The following is a 22151-nucleotide window of genomic DNA, read 5'->3' on the forward strand; positions in this document are numbered from 1 at the left end:
TATAGAATAACCAACAAGTTATTAATAAAAAGAACAAATCTGAAACACAATAATACGACATGTCTCATGCTTTTTTAGATATCAACAATATGAGACCGCACGTGGGCATGCATTTAATTTTGTTGTTTATCATTGTCTCGTGCCTCATATTTTTCTCGATTAATATCGACTTGTTGATATTCTCAAATTGGTGAAAGTATAGAGGGATGGAAAACATCCACAGACTCCGATAATACCCGACAACCCTTCCTCCATTTTTTTTAATATATATAGGAAAACAAAGTATAATAGAAGAGGACATCAACCTTACGTCTTATGAAAAAAAAAATAAAGATTTTACAATACAATAAACATATTCACACAAAACAAAATGCAAATAAAATTGAGAAAAATGCTCTGGAAACCCAAGTAAAGATCCAAAATGGGAGGAAGCACATGATCCTGGAAAAATAAGCAGCAACCATAAGAACCTTCACTAAACCAAAACATGGGCAAATATATACAGGGATTCCGAGTATATTAAGGCCGCAAAGGCTAGCAGCTAATGTGACAAAGATACCTAAATAGACAATTAAGAAAAAATATAGTAGTAAGAGTAAAGTATTTAAGCAAACCTGGAACTTATAAACTTTTATCATGCTTTAGTAGAAAAGGCATTATTATTATAGGCACCAAAATTCACATGGGCACATGAAACTTGATTTCCCATAAAGTTAGGAAAAGTAATCATCAACCATAGTCAACTACATCAAAGAGAACAAATCAAAACTTTGAAGTTGCAGTATGCATTACAAAATCTCCAATTGTAATAAACAGCCTTTGTAATTAAACCAAGTTATAACTTTCCATCCTCCATAGAGCTTGTGGACTTTGAAAGCCAAATGATTCTGCAGCACCAAAGATGTATTAAGAAGCTAACTACAGAGAACCATGATCTCTTACAAAAATAAAAGGCAAATTAAGCTCATTAGTCCTCATATTGTCGTTATGAACAAAGCCAGTAAAAGAAAAAGAACAAAAAAAATTATCCCACTCCACTTCTATGTGAACAATATACAGAAACATAACAAAATTAAGATACCTTCAAATGCATAGGCTTGATCTTCAAGGCCTATTCTGTGTGGCAGTTAGTAATTCACCCTTTAAGCACCTCAGAACTAATAGTAGACATAAATAAACATCACACACACACACACACACAAAAACCGAACTTTGCAGAACTATTGACATTTGACAGAAACAAAACTCACCAGCTAACAGTAAGTACAACACCATTCAACCAAATTAAGAGATTTAGTGCCTCTCCATTGCTCAAGTTTTGTGTTTGTTCGCTGATGTATCTCTTCCCCCTTTTTACTGAAATTGTGAAAGGCAAACATCCCCATTTTCATGAACGTACAAAATACAATTGCAATGCCAAATCTAGTGGAATGGGAACAAAACAGGAAACAAACGTTTGCATAAATTGCTAAACATACCTTGAAAAGAAGTAAAGAACTATCAGACTTGCTATTTAACGTGATACCAAAATTATCCAAAAATATAGATACAAAGATTTGAACATTCAAATGACAAATAGATATATGAAGCTTAGAAAACGTTAGAACCATTGTCCAAAAAAATAAAAATAAATAAATAAATTTAGAACCGTATGTGGAAACCTCGGAACAATGATACTAACTCTTAATCAAATTGCTTATTGAAAAGAGAAAATCTAGATGCATGACAATATGTGCACATGTACATATGCTGAACTCATAAAATTCAAGGAATGAAACTTGATGGGAAAATGAAAAAATAAAAGTAATAGAGGTTGTCCTTGTTACCACAGTGATAGAACTCAAAATTAATAAGTTGGGAAATGCCAGAACCAGCTTACTATGAGATAATAGTCTAGAAGTAAGACTTACTAGCATCTTAGCACAATCATAGCGAGGGTAGCACAAACCTGTTGAAGTTCATCACCATAGCGAGAGTTTTTGTTTGTTCAAATGGAAGCGCGAACAAAAGGTATGCCTTACTAGCATCTTGGTTCCATAAATGTATTCATGTTGTATTTTTATCTTTTCTCCATTTAATTGAACTTGGTTTTCCCCATTTCCTTTTTGGTTTCAGTTCTTATGTTTTTCTTTTTCTTTTCATGTCTCCAGGGTTTGGAAAGATGCATCTTTATATGGTGATGAACTTCAACAGGTTTCTGAATAGTTTCCATTATATCTCCTGGATCACAGTTACTGAAAGCTGAATACATGATCAGAACTTCCCTGTGACCATAGGATGGAATCTGATTTAGATACCCTTGAACAAGATTCAGTGCATTCTGCAGGGATGCGTCACCTGAGCATTCCAGTTTACCCATCAGAGCTTTAACATAAGACTCGGGACTCCCACTGAGATCCGTTAAGATATGAGCAACCCCATCTTTTATAGTCACAAGGCCTACTTGACTGAGCGGATTCTGGTAGAAATACTCTCTAATGAAAGCCTCAACATGCTTCGCAACGACACCCATTCGGCTAGGATGAAAATCCATTTCTGAAGCTGCCTGCAAATATATTAAAAGAAACCGAATGTTAAAAACTTAAAAGCCACATCAACTCACCAAGTAAACAAATATAAAAAACAAATACCAATTTCCGAAACACTTTTGGATCCATGCATCCCACACATACCACTTCATTGTTGATTGAAGATAATAAACCATTTACCCCAAACTAGTAATTCTAACCATGCTTCAAACCAGAAAATCCTAGGGATACAAAATAGTAATACTTCCAGTCTGAGTTCAATTTGAAGTTCCAAATTTTAGTAAACAACTGTTGCAGAGAAAAACCCTTTTCATAACCAAAATTCAATAAACTGTCCCGAAAACTCAAAAGGGTATGAACCATACTGAACATTGCTCAGTGTCACGGGCCGACTTTATATGCAGCGGAATTCGCCCGTGTGGCACCAAGGTTCCTCTGAACCGAGGTCAGCCTATCTTCCTTACTCCCCTGATACTCCATTTTCCTTTTTCTTTCTGTGTGCTTCTCTTGTTAACTTGACCCTTTCGACATCGTCTCCTTACTTGTTGGGGTTTACCAACGAAAGCTACTCACACATGAGTCTCACATCTTGTGACTAACCGATCGCTTCCTTGTGTCATGGTTGTCTTCCAAGACACTAGCCCAACCGATAGGCTTTCGTGTCATCCCGGCTTGCGCTAGCCCATTACTGACCCGCGTGCATCCCACACGTCGGTAGCAAGCAACCTGATTGAGTACCGAGACTAAGTTGGCATTCATATTCCTTCCTTGAGTCATTCCTTAGTAACATGCACACCTCAGTCGCCTCGTGGGCATCACTTGCACAACCTACTAGGCTCATGGGCACCACATGCCGCATAATTCGCCTCGTGGGCATCACTTGCACAACCCACTCGGCTCATGGGCAACACATGCCCGCATACTCAAGCTGTGAGTGCCATCTTGACAAGCCACCTAGGCCTTGTGGCCTTTCCCATCTAACGAGGGTCCCATGTTCTCTTCTTGATGACTGTCATGGCTCCAAGGCATATTCTAGCCCGTAGGCCATTCCTCAAGCGGGCATGCCGTCTTGCTTGTTGGCACGCCGCTCAAGTGAGCAACTCAACCTAGATGCCCCTCTTAAGCTTCCTTCAGTCTAGCACGGGGTCGCCCCTCCCGTGCTTGCTGGCATCACTTTGCTTTGGGCAAGGTCGAACCGTAACACATGCCCACGTCGCTTGCTCCGTGGTCAATGAGCACCACGGGGTCCCGACATATCTTCCGTAAGCCCACATATTTGTCTAACGCCGATGGTATAAGGATCGGCCTCATACGAACCTCGTCCCCGACGTCGACCCGCAATATCGGCCTTTCGGCCAATACCGTCCACGAGACATCCTGACTCATGGAAACATATGCCACCCCTTTCTGACGACACATGTCCGGCCCCCTAGGCCCCCACGGGTGCCCAGGAGAAGCTCACTTAGTGCCCCATGAAGGCCAGCACCGGGGGTGGTGGAGAGCTTGACACAATGTCTCCCCCTATAGAGCATATCTTGCTTACATGAACATGGCAGGAGGAAACATCAAAATAGCTGAGGAGACTAATTATCTATAACTAATTCATAGAAACTCCAAATGACATGCTGTCAAGTGCGTTGAACTCGTTTCGACGTCCCGGACATTTCTCGTGTTTTGAGTTTTCCCAAATTCCAAGCCGACGTACCTCGAACCCTAACTTCCACTTAATTACGACAATGCCACTCGTCCTCACTTTAGCTTCAAGCTCGCCCTTCTTGGCTTCTCCTTGTCCCAAGGCTCGCCCCTCTCGGCATCTCCTTTACCAAGTGTCACGATAGCACAACTCTTAAGTGCGGCTCGTGACACTCAGCTCTAAGTTTAAGCATTACAAAATACTCAATGTGATTTCAATTTCAGCTAAATCCAAATTCCAAAGTTCCAAACTTTACTAAAGCAATGTTGCAGAAAACCAAAACCCAGTTCTCCAATCACAACCAAAACCCAACAAATTGTACACAAACCTTTAAAAGGGTACGAAGCAAAATCAGAATCAAATACCTTAGAGAGGTCGATAACGATATAAAGATAGCAAATGAGACCCTTTTGTACCCGAGTGGTGCTGGCGGCGGCGGTACTGAGTGTGTTGGAGGCTCTGGTTGTTAATGGGGCGAAGAAGGCCAGACTCGTCTTCTTGCCGTGACTCCCAGGAGCGCTCGTCGGCGTAAGCTCTTCCCAAGCGGCGAGGCCATTGTTGTTCTCTTCGTCTTCCTCGTCTTCTTCAAGTTCGCCGTTTAAACGTCTCTGGTCGCCGTTGTTCATGGTTGCTGTGGATCTTGGAGCACAGAGACACACACCCTCTTCTTCTTCTTCTTCTTCTTCATTTTGGGCTTTAATGCCTCTAATTTGTGCTACCGGGACTGTAGGTTTTTCCTGTCTTTCTTTTCAAAAGATGAAATATCCGTATTACCCTTCATGTTTTTTCTTACTTCCCTAATTTTTAAAATTTATATCATATCATATCATATCATATCATATCATATCATATCATATCAGATTAATAAAAATACTAAAATAATGGCAAGCGATAGATCAACAGATTTATCAAACTACCCAAGAGGTTTGGTCTAGCGGAAACTTAAATAGGTGTGCAAGTTGGGTGAATGTAAATTGGATACTCGAAGAGGTCTAGTGTTCGATCGTCCGCTTATGAAAAACAAGTATTGGAAAGAGTTTTATACAATTTAGGTTCCAGCTCGGAGTGGTAGCACACTTTATCACTATTTTTGTTAAAAACAAATTTATCAAACTAATCGAGTGATGATGGATTCCACCCATATCTATCACTTGTATTCAAATTCAGGAGGTGGAGTTGGCTCGAGCATATGTAAATCATTCATGGGTTCAGAATCGCTACCCAGTTGATATGCTGACGTTTTTCTACCACGTTTCAAAAAAGTGTTGCTTTCTTTTTTTCAAGAACAACTGACACTAGAAGAAATATAGAAAACTAAGACCGTTTATGCGGCAATTATCAATTTTTTTTACCAATTTCCTTGACTGCATATCAGATTATCCATCAAGATGGATTGCTTGCTTTGGATATCATTTATTTGTCCTTGTGGTCAAGTGTGTTTTTAAGGCAACCAGCCTTGTCCAACATTACCTCGGAAAACCAAATAACTTTCCCTTCAGATAAGCAGGTGTTGGAAACTATGAGTAGAGGGTAGTGCTTTATTCTTATGGGTTACAATAAAACAGATGCATATATTATTCACTTGTACTATGTTTATTGTAGTGTAATAATATTACTAGTCCTGAACTATCATAAAATCTCAGACTACTTGATTTCAATCAAGATTCACAAATTGAGTGATGATGGTGATTAGAGAGTTCTAAAGAATTATGACATCTCAGATATGTAGCTATTTAATTAGTTAATGAAAGACCTTGCTCTATGAGTCAATGGGAACCAAAGTTATATCAGAGAGTTTGGGCTAGGACGAACTGAATTTGTTGAGACTTGGACTATTTTGGTGTGAATGAGCTGATTTAGAGGTTAAGTAGCTTATGTCGAACATTGAGGTGCTTGTTGATTTACATAAGACCATTTTAGTCCATCAGCATTCTGTAGACATTACACTAATTTTTTTCTTCTTCTCAAAATACAGCACATTGTATGGGCTAGCTATCTATCCCATTCTCTAAAGGCTATGAAGAGAGTTCATTGGCCAACAACTGAATGTAACAGTGTTTGCATATAGGAAGCATGGATATATAGTCCGATCCGTTTGGAATTTGCAGGCCTTCAAATGCATCTGATTTTACATGTTACAGGTGCTAGTGCAGTGGAGTTCTTCTTCAGCCGTGCTGAAATTTCAATAGCTTTTGTTCAGAGAACAAAATCCTTGGTGCAAGTTATCTTTCAAACTTTTTATCATTATAATAATTTGTTAGATGCTTAAAGACACTGTTGTCTTATATTGTAATACTAGGATCATCATAAAAAATTTCATGGCATTTGAAAAACGTAATTAAATTTAATTCAATGACATTTCCGAAATGTCATTAAAAGTATTTTAATGACGTTTGCAAAATGTCATTATTTTTAATCGCGTTTATGAAATGTCGTTGAAAGATTTTAATAGTGTTTTCAAAACGTCATTGAATTTCTTTTAACAGCGTTTTGAAAACGTCATTCAATTGAGGCAAGTTAATGCTCGGATGTATAGTAGTGATGTAAAAGATTTACGTGGTCAAAAACAAGAAGGCTTGTGGAAAAATTCATGCAAAATAGTTGTCGAGAAGCAGAATATGGAAACTGGAATCTGCCTTATTTTCTTCTATTTTTGGGAGCCATCTTGAAGACATTTCGAGTGGACTTTGGCAGAAAGTCTTGGCTACAGAAGAAGTAAGAGCAAAGACTAACCTAGAGGCTGTAGGTTTACATATTGCAATCCCAAACCTAAAGTGAAATGTATTCACCTACTACTCAGATATAATGCCATCAATTAGTCTAGGAAAAGATGGCATCGGTTTCTACGGCATCTGGGGATGGCGTTTAAAAATGCCATCAAATGTATTTTCTGCCATTTTCCAATGGTCATTGATATCAGACAAGTCCACTGCTTTCCTAAGAGCGCTTCTCCATTGATCAGATCTGGATCAACCTTTGTCCTTGTCTTTCCTGAATTTTTCTTCATGCTTAGCAAGTGCGTCACCAAAAGTAGATCTCTGGTGTCGATTAATATATCAGACAGATTCACCTGGTAAAAGATTGGCTTTACTATCTGTTTCCTCAATTCCCTACATCCAAGAATCTTAACTAGTTCATCCAAGCACCACGATGAAGATGCAAAGTTCTCAGAGAATATGATGACATCAATTTTTGACTTCTCAATTGTTTGAAGAAGCTATCTTGATATTTCTTCTCCTTTTCAAGCGAGTCGTCTCTGAAAGTTTTAAATCCCTTCTTATCCAAAGCGTCTTACAAATGTCCACCAAACTTGTTGCGCGTGTATGTACCTCTGAATATAATGCCATCAATTTTTCTAGGAAAAGACGGCATCGGTTTCTACGGCATCTGGGGATGGCGTTTAAAAATGCCATGAAATATATTTTATGCCGTTTTCCAAACATCATTGATATATTTATTGTAGTAGTGTGCCAACCAGACAAGTCCGCTGCTTTCCTAAGAGCGCTCCTCCATTAATCAGATCTAGATCCACCTTTGTCCTCGTCTTTCCTGAATTTTTCTTCATGCTTAGCAAGTGCGTCACCAAAAGTAGATCTCTGGTGTCAACTAATATCCGACAGATTCACCTGGTAAAAATTGGCTTTACTATCTGTTTCCTCAATTCCTTACATTCAAGAATCTTAACTAGTTCATCCAAGCACCACGATGAAGCACTATGCCAAAAATGCCTTCAGACGACACACTTCAGATGACATAAGTTTTGTTTTATGTCGTCTGAGTTTTTCAGACGACATAATTTTTTTTTCTGTTGTCTGAATATACACTAAAACCATACTGGTTTAATTTGGAAAAATGGTAAGCATTCAGACAACACATTTGTGTAGTTGTAGAAGGTGGTGATTTCCTATTTCAAATTTGGATAAATGGTGAGCATTCAGACAACACATTTGTGTAGTTGCAGAAGGTGGTGATTTCCTATCTCAAATTTGGAGGGATATCCAAAAGTTGATTGAGTCTTTTCCCTCTCAAATAGCCACGCCCTAGTTGACTGGAAAATATTGTGACATTCAGACAACATTTAAATGTTGTCTAAATGTGGGGGTTGTTTTAAAATTTCCTAAATTATTTTGACTTGTGCTATTTGACATATATCCCTCGCAATTAATTAAGTCACTTTCTGTCCTTCTCACTCAGTCCGACCACGACTATACACTCAAACATCACCCAGCGCGCTCTCTCCTTCTCACTCAGCTCTGTCAACTCGACCTAGAACCCGCGAAACTAGAAAACTCAAACACCAGCCTCTCTCCTTCTCACTGTGCTCTCTCAGATCTCGATTCTCACTCTCTCCTTCATCTTCTCACTCTCTCTATTCTTCTTTGTAGTCTCTCCTTCTTCTTCTTAGTCTCTACTTCATCTTTCATGTTCGTATTAATGGAGCTTTCCAGCAAGAGCTGTTTTCAAATTGGATATTGGTAAGCAATTTAGGGTTTCAATCATTTTGTAGTTTAGGGTTTCGACTGGGTTCAATCTTCGATTGATTTTAGGGTTTTTTTTTCTGCAAATGATTTGTGTTTTGGGGTTTTTTCGACTGGGTTCTTCCATGTTGTCAAACAAGAACTCTTTCTTCTTTCAATTAAAGCTGATTTGTGTTTTGGGGTTTTGAGTTTGGGTATAGTTCTTCAATTTTGTAACACGTTTCTTCTGTTTTGTTGGTCTTGTTAGGGAAACTTGGTGCTACAAAAGGATTTGCTGGGAAGGCTCACTGCTCGTAGTGTAGTGTAGAAAAACAGAAGGCTTGTTTGTCTAAATTTCTGGGGAGTCTTTTTCCCCAATCAATTTATGGGTCTTGTTTAATCGAGTTCTGGGATTTGCCCAATCGAAGTATGTGACCTTAATTCCTATACCACTCAGTCATTTGAACAAATTTAAAAGTTCAATTGTTGTACCGAGTCGGGGCCTCCATCATTCGCAAACACATAAGTTGAAGAACCTTATTGTTCAAAGCTCACAATGATTGCTGGAGGTTTGTATATTGTGCTAAATATTGGTCTATTTTTAACTCAATCCAATTTTGAAATTGATTTTTGCTTTATGTTTCGCTAAAAATACACCTACGTATAATTTGTTGCTTCGATTACGTTTCGGTAAGTGGTGATGTTGTAAAGTTTTTGATAAATTCATAATGTGCAACATTAGTTACTGAGAAAATGCTTGAAAGAGAAAGATATATATGAGATATTTGATACTTTTCTCACTTATGGAAGGCCACACTCTTCTCACTTCTCGGAGACATTCCATCTCATCTTCGTAAACTGATTGCTTTCATTTCCATTGATGGGACTTCTACAACTACTCTCATTGTTGACAGGTAATTAAATACCTTAAGGCTTTGATGCTTATGCGTTCACCTGTAAAGTTCCATTTTCCACATCAAGATTAAATTCAAAGTTGGCATTTGACTTTGAATATGCAGCAACACAGGAGAGCCGTTATGGAGACCTTTCCTCTATAATGAGAGCTGCCCTGATGCTTTACCGACAGTTAAATCCATTGCTCCTCCAAACCATACAATCTGCTTTGGTTCCTCTACTCTGTGCAAGCTTGTCTCCTAGTGGGAGAATGATGATCCAAATAAAAAATCTGCACTATTGTTGCACCAAGCAGATTGGCTTTTGTGGCTTCTTCATGGAAAACTCGGAGTGTCTGATTATAATAATGCTTTGAAGGTAGTTTCTGTAACCCTTTTCTCTAGTTTATGTTTACATCTTCTAGCTTTGAAGCATTAAATTTCTATGTTTGGATAATGTAGTTCCATTTATATGATTTAGGTTGGTTATGATCCTGAGCTTGAATCCTATCCACCCTGGCTACTCTCTCAGCCCTATTCACAACTTTTACCTTCTGTTATAGCTCCTGGAACTTCAATCGGTCATTTGAAAGAGGACATTAGATCGGATTTTGGTAAAATTTTCTTGCAATTGGCATAATAATAGCACTTAAACAAGTTCTTTGAGGCAAATCAGTTGTCCATTTATGTATTGATCATTGACCTTGTATAGTAGCAACTAGCAACTGACAATATCAGGAAAGCTTTCGAGAAAAGTTCATGCGAAATGAATTCTAATTATACACTTTTTTACTTTTTAGCACCAAAAAAAAAAAAAAAAACACCAATCAGCTGAGCTGGTGTGCTCCTGATGCGGCTAGTTAAATTAAACATTATACTAAGCGTGGTAGTTGTACAATTGTATACTGAAAAATGGTGCTCAAATTTCTAAGGTCTCTGCAGATAGGGCAATGCATTTTTGTATCTTTTTATTTAGGTTCTATTGTTCAGATTAAGACTTATGATTTCGAAATATTGCAAGCCATGCAGTACATATCTTAAGCATGTTTTATAGCAGTTTAACCTGATAACATATAAAATATGTAATTGCAGGTTTTCCAAGTGATTGTGCTGTATGCACAGGAACCATTGATAGTATAGCAGCTTTTTTAGCAGCTCGTGCAACACATCCTGGGAAAGCTGTGAGTTCCTTGTGCTCCTTCTTACTCAGTCAGAAACTTCTTTAGGGCATTGCCTAATGGTTAGGTCATCAAATCATATGACTTCTTTTTTTTCATTTTTTTTTCCCTCAACTCCTTGCACCTTATTTTATTTCTGCATTTCCCCATCCTGTGCAAACATTGTTGTGTACAATGCAATCAAAATGCTGTTTTATAAGTTGTCTTGCATTTGTAATTTCCTGAGATCTTGTTGCTTCCAAATGTACACATGCCCACTATTGATTATTTAGCAAATAGTCTAAAAGTTTGTATCCAGGTAACTTCTTTGGGTTCAACACTTGCCATAAAACTGCTGAGCACTACTAGGATTGAGGATGCACGTACGGTTTGGGGTGTGTAGTCATCGCCTTGATGATAAGTGGCTTGTTGGAGGTGCTTCAAATACTGGTGGAGCAGTTCTTAGACAAATTTTCACTGACAAGCAACTGGAGAAATTGAGTGAACAGATTGATCCCATGGAAGCTTGTTGTGTTTTCTGGTGGCAGGTTAAGCTTGTAAAGTGCCTTGTGCAAAATATTGTGGTTGATATATCCTTCAATCAATTAGGAGGGCTATGTACGTTATGCTTTCTTGAGCAGGTAGTCTTCCATTAAAGTTGAGTTTTATTAGTCCAGTTTTGCTACATATGATTGAATGAGTCACCAGATTTGGTTCATGTAAAGGATGCTTTCCTAGGAAGCTCTGGTTTATCAGATGAAATTATTATTATTATTATATTTTTTTTCAAGTCTATTATAGCAAGTAAAAATATTGGACTTTGGTGCTCTTTGCTCGTTTGTGATTTTGGATTTTTTTTTTTTTTATTCTTGATCATCTTCCTGGTGCTGTTACCATACAGGTTGATCACCTCATTGGCAAACATCATCTCTTTAAACGTAGTATCATACTGATTAAGGCATGGTGCTATTGTGAGAGTCAAATTCTCGGTGCCCATCACGGTTTGATATCTACATATGGTTTGGTGACCTTAGTTCTTTTTATCTACGTGTCATTGTTTCAGGTGAAAGGAGATTGATCCTAAGGGACCACAGTATGCAAACAACACTTCAAAACTTGAATCTGATCTCTCAAGTCAGTGGAGATCGCTCCTTCACATGGAGGATATCTTTGTAAATGAAGGCAACCACTTTGTGAGTGTAGCCACCTTCTTGTTTTATTTATTATAAACTTACCTATTTTTGAGCATTTTTCATGCTCTCCAATGTCTCAATTTTTATGAAAATGATCCAAACTCTTTTGCTCTACAATCCAAATTAAATAGACTAAGTTTGTCAGATCCTTAAATCTATTAAAATGTGATCTTTTGCTCTCTCTGTCGAATCGCGACTTCTTTCTTTTCTTATTTTGATAAATATTCTTGGTTCTGCTGTTTTGCTACTTAGTTATTGGTTGCCACTATTATTATCAATTTTGTCAAGGAACAAGAAGGTGCGTAGTTGTACACCTGACTTGCATTCTAAGTTCTAATGTAACCTTCTATATATTTAAATGAATGGTTACATAATGGGAAAATTGGCACATGTCTGTTTACTTTTGCAATTTTAGTTATGTTGTACATTGTGTGATATTCAGTATTGTTGTAATGATATTTTGGGACTTGTGTGGTTTTACAGCTTCCTTTATCAAGTGTTGAACAAATCGAATATGCTTGACATGATTGGCTTCGTAGACCCTGCTCAGACTGGTGTCATTGGCTGTGGAAATCCGACTAAACGAGCTCGTTCTCTGTCAGTTTCTTATAAAAGAGGGAAGCCTAGTCAGATTTTTTGGGTGCCCCATAACTCAGGGTATGAAAGCTTGATTCATGCATATATTTTATTGGCTGCCCAGATTAATAGATATGGGCCATTTTGAACTGATGCTCATGAATAGGTTTGTGTACACGAGACAATGGTGGATTCATGAAAATTGCAATGAATGATTTTCGATGTGGATATTATGGTTTCATGAATGGACAATTTTAATTTCTAGAATGCATGCATACCAATTGTAACAGGGGACTAGAAATATGTGTTATTTCAAATTGCAAGTTACAACAAAGGCACACCAAAACGTGTGGTTGCAGCTGCACAAAAACAACACAAAAACCAATAAGAAGTCTATTGTCTTTTTGACAATGGGACAACAGAAAATTGTAGTCTGAAAGGCAAAACAACAACATAAGTTAGTTGAAAGTATTGGCTAAAGTGTATAACAACAACAAATAAGTGTGATTGGACGTGATTACAGACAATATAAAACATGTACTATTAGTAGTCCTTTTTATATTCAGACCACAAATATTTGTCGTCTAAATAATCTCAAACGACAGTAAATTGTCGTCGTAATGAGACTGACATAACAGAAAGAATATGATATCTATTGTCTAAACCATTTCCCAACATCACATATGTATAATTTCAATATCTTTCACACAACACTTAAATGTCATACAAACCTATCCTAGAACGACACTTAATTGTCCTCTGATGCTCTTTACGACCACATATAATTATCGTTTAAAGTAAATTAGCACAACTTTTAATTGTTGTTGTATGAGAGAGTTCCCAAAATGCAAAACTCATCAGACGACAGAACACTTCTGTCGTCTGATGCCCCCAAGAGACGACACCGTACTAGAGGACACATTTTTGTTCGTTCAGACGACAGAACAGTTCTGTCGTCTGAAGGCCTTTTTGGCATAGTGAAGATGCAAAGTTCTCAGAGAATATGATCGATGACAGCAATTTTTGGCTTTTCAATTGTTTGAAGAAGCGATCTTGATATTTCTTCTCCTTTTCAAGTGAGTCGTCTCTGAAAGTTTTAAATCCCTTCTTATCCAAAACGTCTTACAAATGTCTAGCAAACTTGTTGCGCATGTCTGTACCTCTGAAACTCAGAAAGACATCATATTCGTATGTATAAGGAATGGCTTGGCTTGAAGAAGAAGAAGAAGAAGTAGATCGAGGCTCCATGATGAGTGGCCATTCCTAGAAACTCTAAAGACTTTTTCTTCGATCTCTTTTTTAGGGCAAAGGCGTAATAATTGTTATAAAACGACTCAACCTAGACTTTTGACTAACCTACCAGCCTCGTTTGGTTCACGGAAAGGAAAATAATTCCTTCGTCTTTTCCATGAGAAGGGAATGAAATTTCCCAAGAACTTTTCATTCCTTTCATTCCGATGTTTGGTGTAAGTAAAGTTATCAGGAAAGTTGTTAAAAAGTTTGTAAATACAAAATAATATGTCGTGAGTAGTAAATGCAAGGAAAGAAGGGGGAAAAGTGATTCCTTTGGAGTTTGGAAGGAACCACTTTCCTCTCTATTTTCCCTTCCTTCAAGAAATGATTTCCTTTCCTTTTGCATCCCAAACGCAAGAAAGTAACAAGTTTCTTTTCCTGATGCTTACTTTCTGCGAACCAAATGTGGCCTAAAGTTTAGGAATATTTATTCTCTACCTGCTAAATTATTATTTTGTTAAAATAAACTCCACCATCACTATTATTATCATTACCGGCATTTTGTCAACAAATAAAATATTAATTCTTTCATTCCTTTTTGAATCAATCCCAATGTAGACCTCAATTTCATCAGAATGATCATGACATACTATTCCATTGTCATCCAAGGTTCTAAAAAACGCTAGATGCTGGTCGAGCGGTGACCAGAGGACTAGCGCCTAGAGGCCTAGGCTGGGACTAGGTGGTTTTAATTATTTTAGTTTTTTAACTATTTTTATGACATATAATTATATAAATAAAAATAAGATTAAATTCAGTTTACCCTCTAAGGTTTTGGGGTAACTTCATGTTAGTCCCTGTCCTCTCAATTTAATCAGTTTACCCCCCGAGTTTTTCAATTTTCCTCAACTGTGTCCAATGTCTCATCCTCCGTCCAATTTGGACGTTCAGTTCGACCATGGAGCCCATTTTAAGGGCTAAAATAGTCATTTTAAATTATTTAAAAAAAAAAAAAAACACGACAAAGAAACTCATTTTCTTCTTCATCTGATCTGCCTCTCCTCAAAGCACGAACCCTTCTCTTCCTCTTCCTTCCTTTCTCTCTATCTCTATCCACTCTCGCTGCTCGACAAAAACCATCAGCCACCACCTCCACCAGGTGGCGAAGCTCTGATTCACCATACCTACCGCCACTCTCTCAAATCGTTCTCACTCTCTGTTTTGCAGACCAAATGAAACTCAAACAGCAGCAGCATCAATACTGCACCTCTGTTCCTCTGACAAATCTCAGAGAACGCAAATGCAAGACATATTTAGATTAGTTCGCCGATCACTCATGTTCCGACCACCACCAAACATCGATGACTCCCTTGTAACCATAGTCAACAAGATCAACGCCTCAATTCGAATATCCATAATCTTCTCCAAACCCTCACCGCTGCCGTTGATCCCCAAAGACACTACGCGTCCGATCTGATGGCGAAAAGGCAAGTTGATTGACTGTGGATCGGGTCAGAACCACCTGGGAGGTAGTGAAGGAATGAGACCGTGACAAAGCTGCAGACGACGACATCGACCTAGACCCACCACCCAATGCGAACACAGGGTCAACGATGCCTGGCCTGAAGATTGCCCAAAGCTCTGGCTAATCCATATGTGGTTCTCGGTTTAATCTACTTAGGTGCTTTGATAGTGGACCAGTTCGCGATTACGAACCCTATTGAATCTGCTCGCCGGAGTTTTGCAAATCCAAGCTTTCAAATTTTGGTAGTGGAAGTGTTTGGTTTGGGACTGGTTTAGTAGGAATTGAAGAGTAGGACGATACGTAGAGAAGACGACGTTGTTTTCTGGTCTTCTTCTTCTCAGTTCATTGTTTTGCAATCGAAGAATGGGTTTAGATTTGAAGCAGGCGAAGTCCTATACCCACTCATTTGATGTGTCTGATTTAGGGTCCTATAGCCACCAGGATCGAGGTTTTGGTGGTTTTGTGAAGTGGGTTTAATTATCTGATGGTTTTGAAGAAATTGTAGTGGGTGATTTGGTTTTGTGCTTTGTGAAATGGGTTTAATTCTATGATCAGTTTCAAAACGAGGGGAGAGTTTTAGCCTTTCAGATATGTGTTTTACTCCTTCTGGTATGAAGGAAGAAGATAAGGGTTGAAGGTGTAATTTAGCCCCTCATGTGGGTCCAAAGTGGGAAAGTCAACGTCCACGTCAGCAATTAACGTCCAAATTGGACGGAGGATGAGATGTTGGAGACGGTTGAGGAAAATTGAAAAACTCGGGGGCTAAACTGATTAAATTGAGAGGACAAGGACTAACATGAAGTTACCTCCAAATCTCATGGGGGTAAACTGAATTTAATCTATAAAAATATTTAAAATTTGAAAATTAATTATAAAGAGTTTAATCAATCAAAATAGAGAAAAGAAATTAAGAATTTAACAATAAATCATACTTAATAGGAAAAATTTCAGTTTAGTACCCTGAGGTTTGGGGGTAACATAATGTCAGTCCCTGCTGTTTCAATTTGATCAGCAACACCCCTGTGCTTTCAATTTCAATCAGCCGTGTCTAAATTTTACTGTTCCCGTGCAAATCGAATGTTAAACGATGACCTGGCAACGATCAACTGATTCGGTGGGCCCACTTAAAGGGCTAAATTTGACATTATTTGACATTTCACACAATTTTCCTAAAAAAAAAAAAAAAGTGATCGAATGATCCTAAATTTTGGAAGAACAACAGGAAGGTACTAAGCTACCGAAAGTATACTAATTCGGTTGCAAATCAAAATCCACATTATCCTTCTAAGAATTCCAAATCCTTACAGCTGGGAGGCCTCCGAGTGGTGCAGTTTCCTTGGTCGGCGACGTCAGTGGTAGTGGCGGTAGCGGCAGCGGGGTTCGGCAGTCGATTCGAAGAGGACAGCGAGGACTTGAGTTGAGTTCGGGTTGGGTCGGGGGTTTCTTCCCAGACCGCGACGATGGGGAAGAGTCGAGGACGGCCGCCGAAGGAGTGGACGGTGCGCTGCCTTCTGGCTCTGATCAGAACGACCTGACAGAAGAAGGGAAGGAGGTGGGTGATGGGTCGTGGGCCCTGTCTGGTTGGGCTGTAGAGCGGCGGGGAGAAAAGTGAAAGCAGGGTGTGAATTAAGAGCGGCGGAGTTTTGCTTTGTGAGTGGGAGAAGGTAGTCTTGTAGTGAAGAAAAAGCGGAACGTAGTATTGTAGTGAAGAAGAGTGATGTGCTCTCTTCCATCTTCGATGACCTGCACGTTGGTTCTCCAAAATATAGGATTATTCGATCCCTTTTTTTTGTTTTAAAGGAAAATTTTGTGAAATGTCAAATTTAGCCCTTTAAGTGGGCCCACTGAATCAGTTGGTCGTTGCCAGGTCATCGTTTAACGTTCGATTTGGACGGGAACAGTAAAATTTGGACACGGCTAATTGAAATTGAAAGCACAGGGGTGTTGCTGATCAAATTGAAACAGCAGAGACTGACATGATGTTACCCCCAAACCTCAGGGTACTAAACTGAAATTTTTCCTCCTTAATATTAGCCTAAATAAAGTCTCATTTTAAGTGGGTTTGTTATATGATTTGATCCAATGCAAACTATAAGTACACGTTTGTTTGGTTTAGCAAAGGTTTCAACTTGAAACATCCTTTGCTGGGTTCCAATTGCTAAACCAGTCTCTCTGTCTTTTCTCTTCCTTGCCCCACTACACAAGAAGACAAAGCCTCATTCTCTCTCTCCCACGACGACCCATACATCATTTTCAACCACTATCATTCTGTTCCCATTGCAATACGACCTGATCATCAACCACTTAACTCAGTCTTCGATGGACAACCACCCTCGCCGTCGCGCTGTTCACACTAGCAAATTCGACTCGATAACAACTTATCCGGGTCGGAGTTCGAATTGCCGGAAAGTGAGTCTGTGAGTGAGTGAAGAGTATTAAAAAAAAAAAGGAACTGCCTAATCTCCCAGCACCCAAACAAGCCCGCCTAGGCCACCTAAGGACGGCCTAGCTCGACTAGGCGGCCAACTTTCAGCCCAGCACCTAAAATCCGAATGGCATGGAGGCGCCCAAGGACCCGAGGACTAGCGCCTAGAGGCCTAGGTAAGAGCCTAGCTGGGACTAGGCGGTTTTAATTATTTTACTTTTTTAACTATTTTTATGACATATAATTATATAAATAAAAATATTTAAAATTTGAAAATTATTATAAAGAGTTTAATCAATCAAAATAGAGAAAAGAAATTAAGAATTTAACAATAAATCATACTTAATATTAGCCTAAATAAAGTCTCATTTTAAGTGGGTTTGTTATATGATTTGATCCAATGCAAACTGTAAGTACACGTTTGTTTGGTTTAGCAAAGGTGTCAACTTGAAACATCCTTTGTTGGGTTCCAATTGCTAAACCAGTCTCTCTGTCTTTTCTCTTCCTTTGCCCCACTACACCAGAAGACAAAGCCTCATTCTCTCTCTCCCATGGCAATCCATACACCATTTTCAACCACCACCACTCTGTTCCCATTGCAATACGACCTAATCATCAACCACTTAACTCAGTCTTTGCTGGACCACCACCCTCGCAGTCGCGTTGTTCACACTAGCAAATTCGACCCGATAACAACTTATCAGGGTTGGAGTTTGAATTGCCGGAAAGTGAGTCTGTGAGTAAATGAAGAGTATTAAAAAAAAAAAAAAAAAGGAACTGCCTAATCGCTCAGCACCCAGACAAGCCCGCCTAGGAACGGCCTAGCCTGACTAGGTGGCCAACTTTCAGCCCAGCGCCTAAAATCTGAATGGCATGGAGGTGCTACCTAGGCCGATTTTTAAAACCTTGCTGTCATCTATAGACAGATTAGATGTGGTGGTACTGAAGTGGTGTATATGGATAGGTCACTCATTGAACATCCAACGCACTTCGACATTGATGCTCACTACAACGAGCAAGCCTAAAATTAAAAATACATAGGGGCGGAAAAACGCATAGCTCCTTAAAAAATAGGAAATTATTGAAAATAAACAAAATGTTTAAGAATACATAGAATATGTGTGTGGCCCAAACTCTAATAACTTGTTCCAAGTTGTAATATGGTTTAGTTTTATAGATATCCTAATCCTTATACGATTATCTTTCCTGGTAAGACTTAGATACTTTGCTTGTAATCCTCTATATAAATAGGCCTCTATTATTAATGGAATACACAATTCATTCTCCAAATTCAGCTTTTTCAAAACACGTTATCAGCACCAAGTTCTAATTAGCCCTTAAACAAATAGCCAAATTATGAAACCCAAAACGAAACCTTGAAACCCTAACAGCCTCCGCCACACATAGTGTAGCCCCCTACCTAGACTAGAAGCACAAAACCGGCAGCGAAATCCCTAGAACCAGCCAGGAAAGCGACGAACCAACTGTAGCAAAATCAATTTGAATATGGCAGCAATGTATCCAGTCGGATTACAGTCTCGTGTACATGACGTGGCCAACCTTATAGGTGATGGAGAGAATGATGTTCGTAAGGTAGGGATATGGGGGACTGGTGGAATTGGTAAAACAATAGTTGCCAAAACTCTTCATAATTCAATTGCCTATAGGTTCGATAGTTGCTGTTTTCTGGAAGGAGTAAGAGAAAGATCAGTGTCATATAAAGGCCTACTGGGACTGTGCAATGAACTTCTTTCTCATCTTCTAGGAGCTAAAGAATTCAAGTTGACTAGTGTTATCGATTAATCAGTGTGATGAGGGAAAGGTTGAGCTCGAAATCGATTCTATTAGTTCTTGATGACGTGAATGAATCGATCCGATCCAGTTAAACATATTAGCTGGAGAATGTGATTGGTTTGGCTTTGGCAGCAGAGTAATCATTACAACACGAAACAAGCATCGGCTAAATGCTCATCAAATCAATCTAATATACAAGGTCAGGGAATTAGATCTAGATCAAGCTTTGGAGCTCTTCAGTTTGCATGCTTTCAATAGAAGAACACCTCAGAATGATTATAAGGAACTTGCAAGTTTTGCCATACAGTACGCACAAGGTCTTCCATTAGCTCTGGTAAATTTAGGTACGTAGGGGCCTCTTGGCAAGCTTGGATCTATCAGGAACTGCTACCAAAAAACTGCCTTCATCTATTACACATCTCAGTAGCCTTGAGGAGCTGACAATCAGAGAATGTGAAAACCTTACAAACCTGTCGTGCAACATATTTGAGTTGCAGCATCTATGGTGTCTACATCTCCAGGACTGCTCAAAACTTTTTAGGATTCCAAAGTGGAGTGCAGAGTCAGTTACACCAGAATCACCCAACTTGTGTTATCTTAACCTGCGAGGTTGCAAGATGCTTCAAGAAATTCCTGAACTTCCACCGAAAGTCAATTGGGTAAATGCAGCTGATTGCAAACCACCATGTGGTTTTGAAGGAGCTAGTTGATACATATGAATTTTCTTTTAAAATCCCACAAAACTGCACACAGGGAAACATAGGATTGTGATAAAGTAATCTGGGGTTCACATCTAAAATCAATTGGCAATAGATGGAGTGGCCCAAACCCTTATAAACCTAGCTATAGGCAAGGTCCCATTTTCCCCATGTGGGATGTATATATTCTCAACACGCCCCCGCACGTGTGGCAAGTTTTCAAGCCATACACGTAGACAACTTTGGGTGACGTGGAGCCCATGTGGCCGTTAGACATGTACATGTGGATAACCCGCTCTGATACCATGATAAAATAATCTGAGGTTCACATCCAAAACCAATTGGCTATGGATAAAGTAGCCCAAACTCTTATAAACTCATATGCAATGTCCCATTTTTTCCCATGTGGGATGATTGGCTATCTGTGCTGCAACTTCTACTGTTGAAGAAATTAAGTCGGAAGAAATTACGCAAAACACTTGCTTTTTCAGTATCAGAATTGACATTGATGCAGAGAGCACTGTCACGTGTTCTTTCAATTTTAAAGCAGAAGACATGCAGTCAGCTCATGTGTGGCTGCTCTATATTCCATTGATTAAGTTCGCCTGTAGAAAATCCCCACCTTTTTCCTATAAGTTGAGTTAGATTGGGACATACTAGCCAAGGTTCAATGCGGTGTAGAAGCTATGGTGTCCACCTTGTAACTCCAGAAACTGAATCTGAAGACGAAGATGAGGACTCGATCTTCTATTGTAGATGATGTCTCATGAAAAATGGAAGTGATGAAGACATGAAAAAAATGAAAGTGATGAAGAGACATGAAAAATGAAAGTGATGAAGACATGAAAAAGGAGTGGGTACTTCTGGTATGATTGTATGAAGATGACGAGATCCTTAATTTCTGAGAATAAGATGATCATAATATCAGTTCACATGCATTCAGTTCATGAGCCATTATCCTTGTTGATTTGCATGCCACTGGCACTTCAAAAGTTCCTGCATGTCTTTCTACTTTTTTTTTTTTGCTTTGTAGTGAGACTTCTTATGAACTGACATGCTTAATTAGAGCAGATTCTATGACTTGTTGAATACGGAAGACCTCTGCATATAGTATCGGGACTGGTTTGACTTTTATAGTGTTATGCTCATACGTTTCTTAAACTCTTAACATGCCTCATTGCCAAAAATAAAATAAAGGGATAATGCCAATTTACCCAATTTTGAACTACATTAACCCCACTTAGAGTATCTTTAGCAGACTCTCTATTTTGACTCCTTAGCTATTTTAGAGAGTATGTTTAGCTTTTTATCAATTTTAACAGCTGCACCAGACTCCTAAGTGGCTCTCCATTATAACTTTTAGCTATCTCGCTCCTAAATATAGAGAGCGAGATGAGGCTCTCTATAATTTAAAACATTCATTTTGAGTTATTTTATGTAATTTATAAATACATTTAAACTATTTAATCTTCATTTTAAAAATAATATAAATTTAAAATTATCTAAAATAGAGAGCACTGATATAGACATATTTCTAAAGTGGCTAGCCAAAATGACTTTTTAGATACTTTAGCTAAAATTTGACTCAAAAATGGCTAGCATTGCTAAAGATGCTCTTACCCAACAAATTACATATTTTTTGCCCTAATACCCAATTAAGTATTTTTTTATTATTCTTTATATATTTTTGAGACAATTTTGCCCTCCCTTTCTTTGTCACTCTCTAAGTCAACGGAGACTTCACTGGTCTACGATCAACGGGCGCCGGACTCCGGTTACCGGTCGCCAGATTCCAGTCAATGGCCGCCGGAATCCCTTCACCAGTCGCCGGATTCCGTTCATCATTTGCCGGATTCTGGTCACAGGCCGGAAATCTCACCGGAGGTCTCCGGATTTTTCCACGGGAGGATATTATTGCCCCCTAATAACAAGTTTATTGGGGATCGATGATTAGTACGTGAAAATGAAGATGTTTGGGA

The 22151-nt window shown here is 38.8% G+C and overlaps 1 long non-coding RNA gene and 2 pseudogenes across 1 annotated transcript; 1 reads left to right on the forward strand and 2 right to left on the reverse strand.

Annotated features, from left to right (window-relative positions):
- Positions 1–691: 691 nt before the first annotated feature.
- On the reverse strand, positions 692–1480 carry LOC133731523 (uncharacterized). Its single transcript, XR_009856701.1, has 3 exons — positions 1251–1480; positions 1082–1157; positions 692–887 (listed from the first exon to the last, which is right to left on the reverse strand). It is a non-coding gene; the product is annotated as an uncharacterized LOC133731523 (long non-coding RNA).
- Positions 1481–1585: 105 nt separating this feature from the next.
- Positions 1586–4916, reverse strand: LOC133727975 (general transcription factor IIH subunit 2-like; annotated as a pseudogene).
- A 4563-nt stretch (positions 4917–9479) lies between these two features.
- LOC133730490 (D-ribulose kinase-like) lies at positions 9480–11806 on the forward strand (annotated as a pseudogene).
- Positions 11807–22151: the final 10345 nt, after the last annotated feature.

The sequence above is a fragment of the Rosa rugosa genome, chromosome 2 (assembly GCF_958449725.1).
Source record: "Rosa rugosa chromosome 2, drRosRugo1.1, whole genome shotgun sequence".
In the NCBI taxonomy this organism is placed as follows: Eukaryota; Viridiplantae; Streptophyta; class Magnoliopsida; order Rosales; family Rosaceae; genus Rosa; species Rosa rugosa.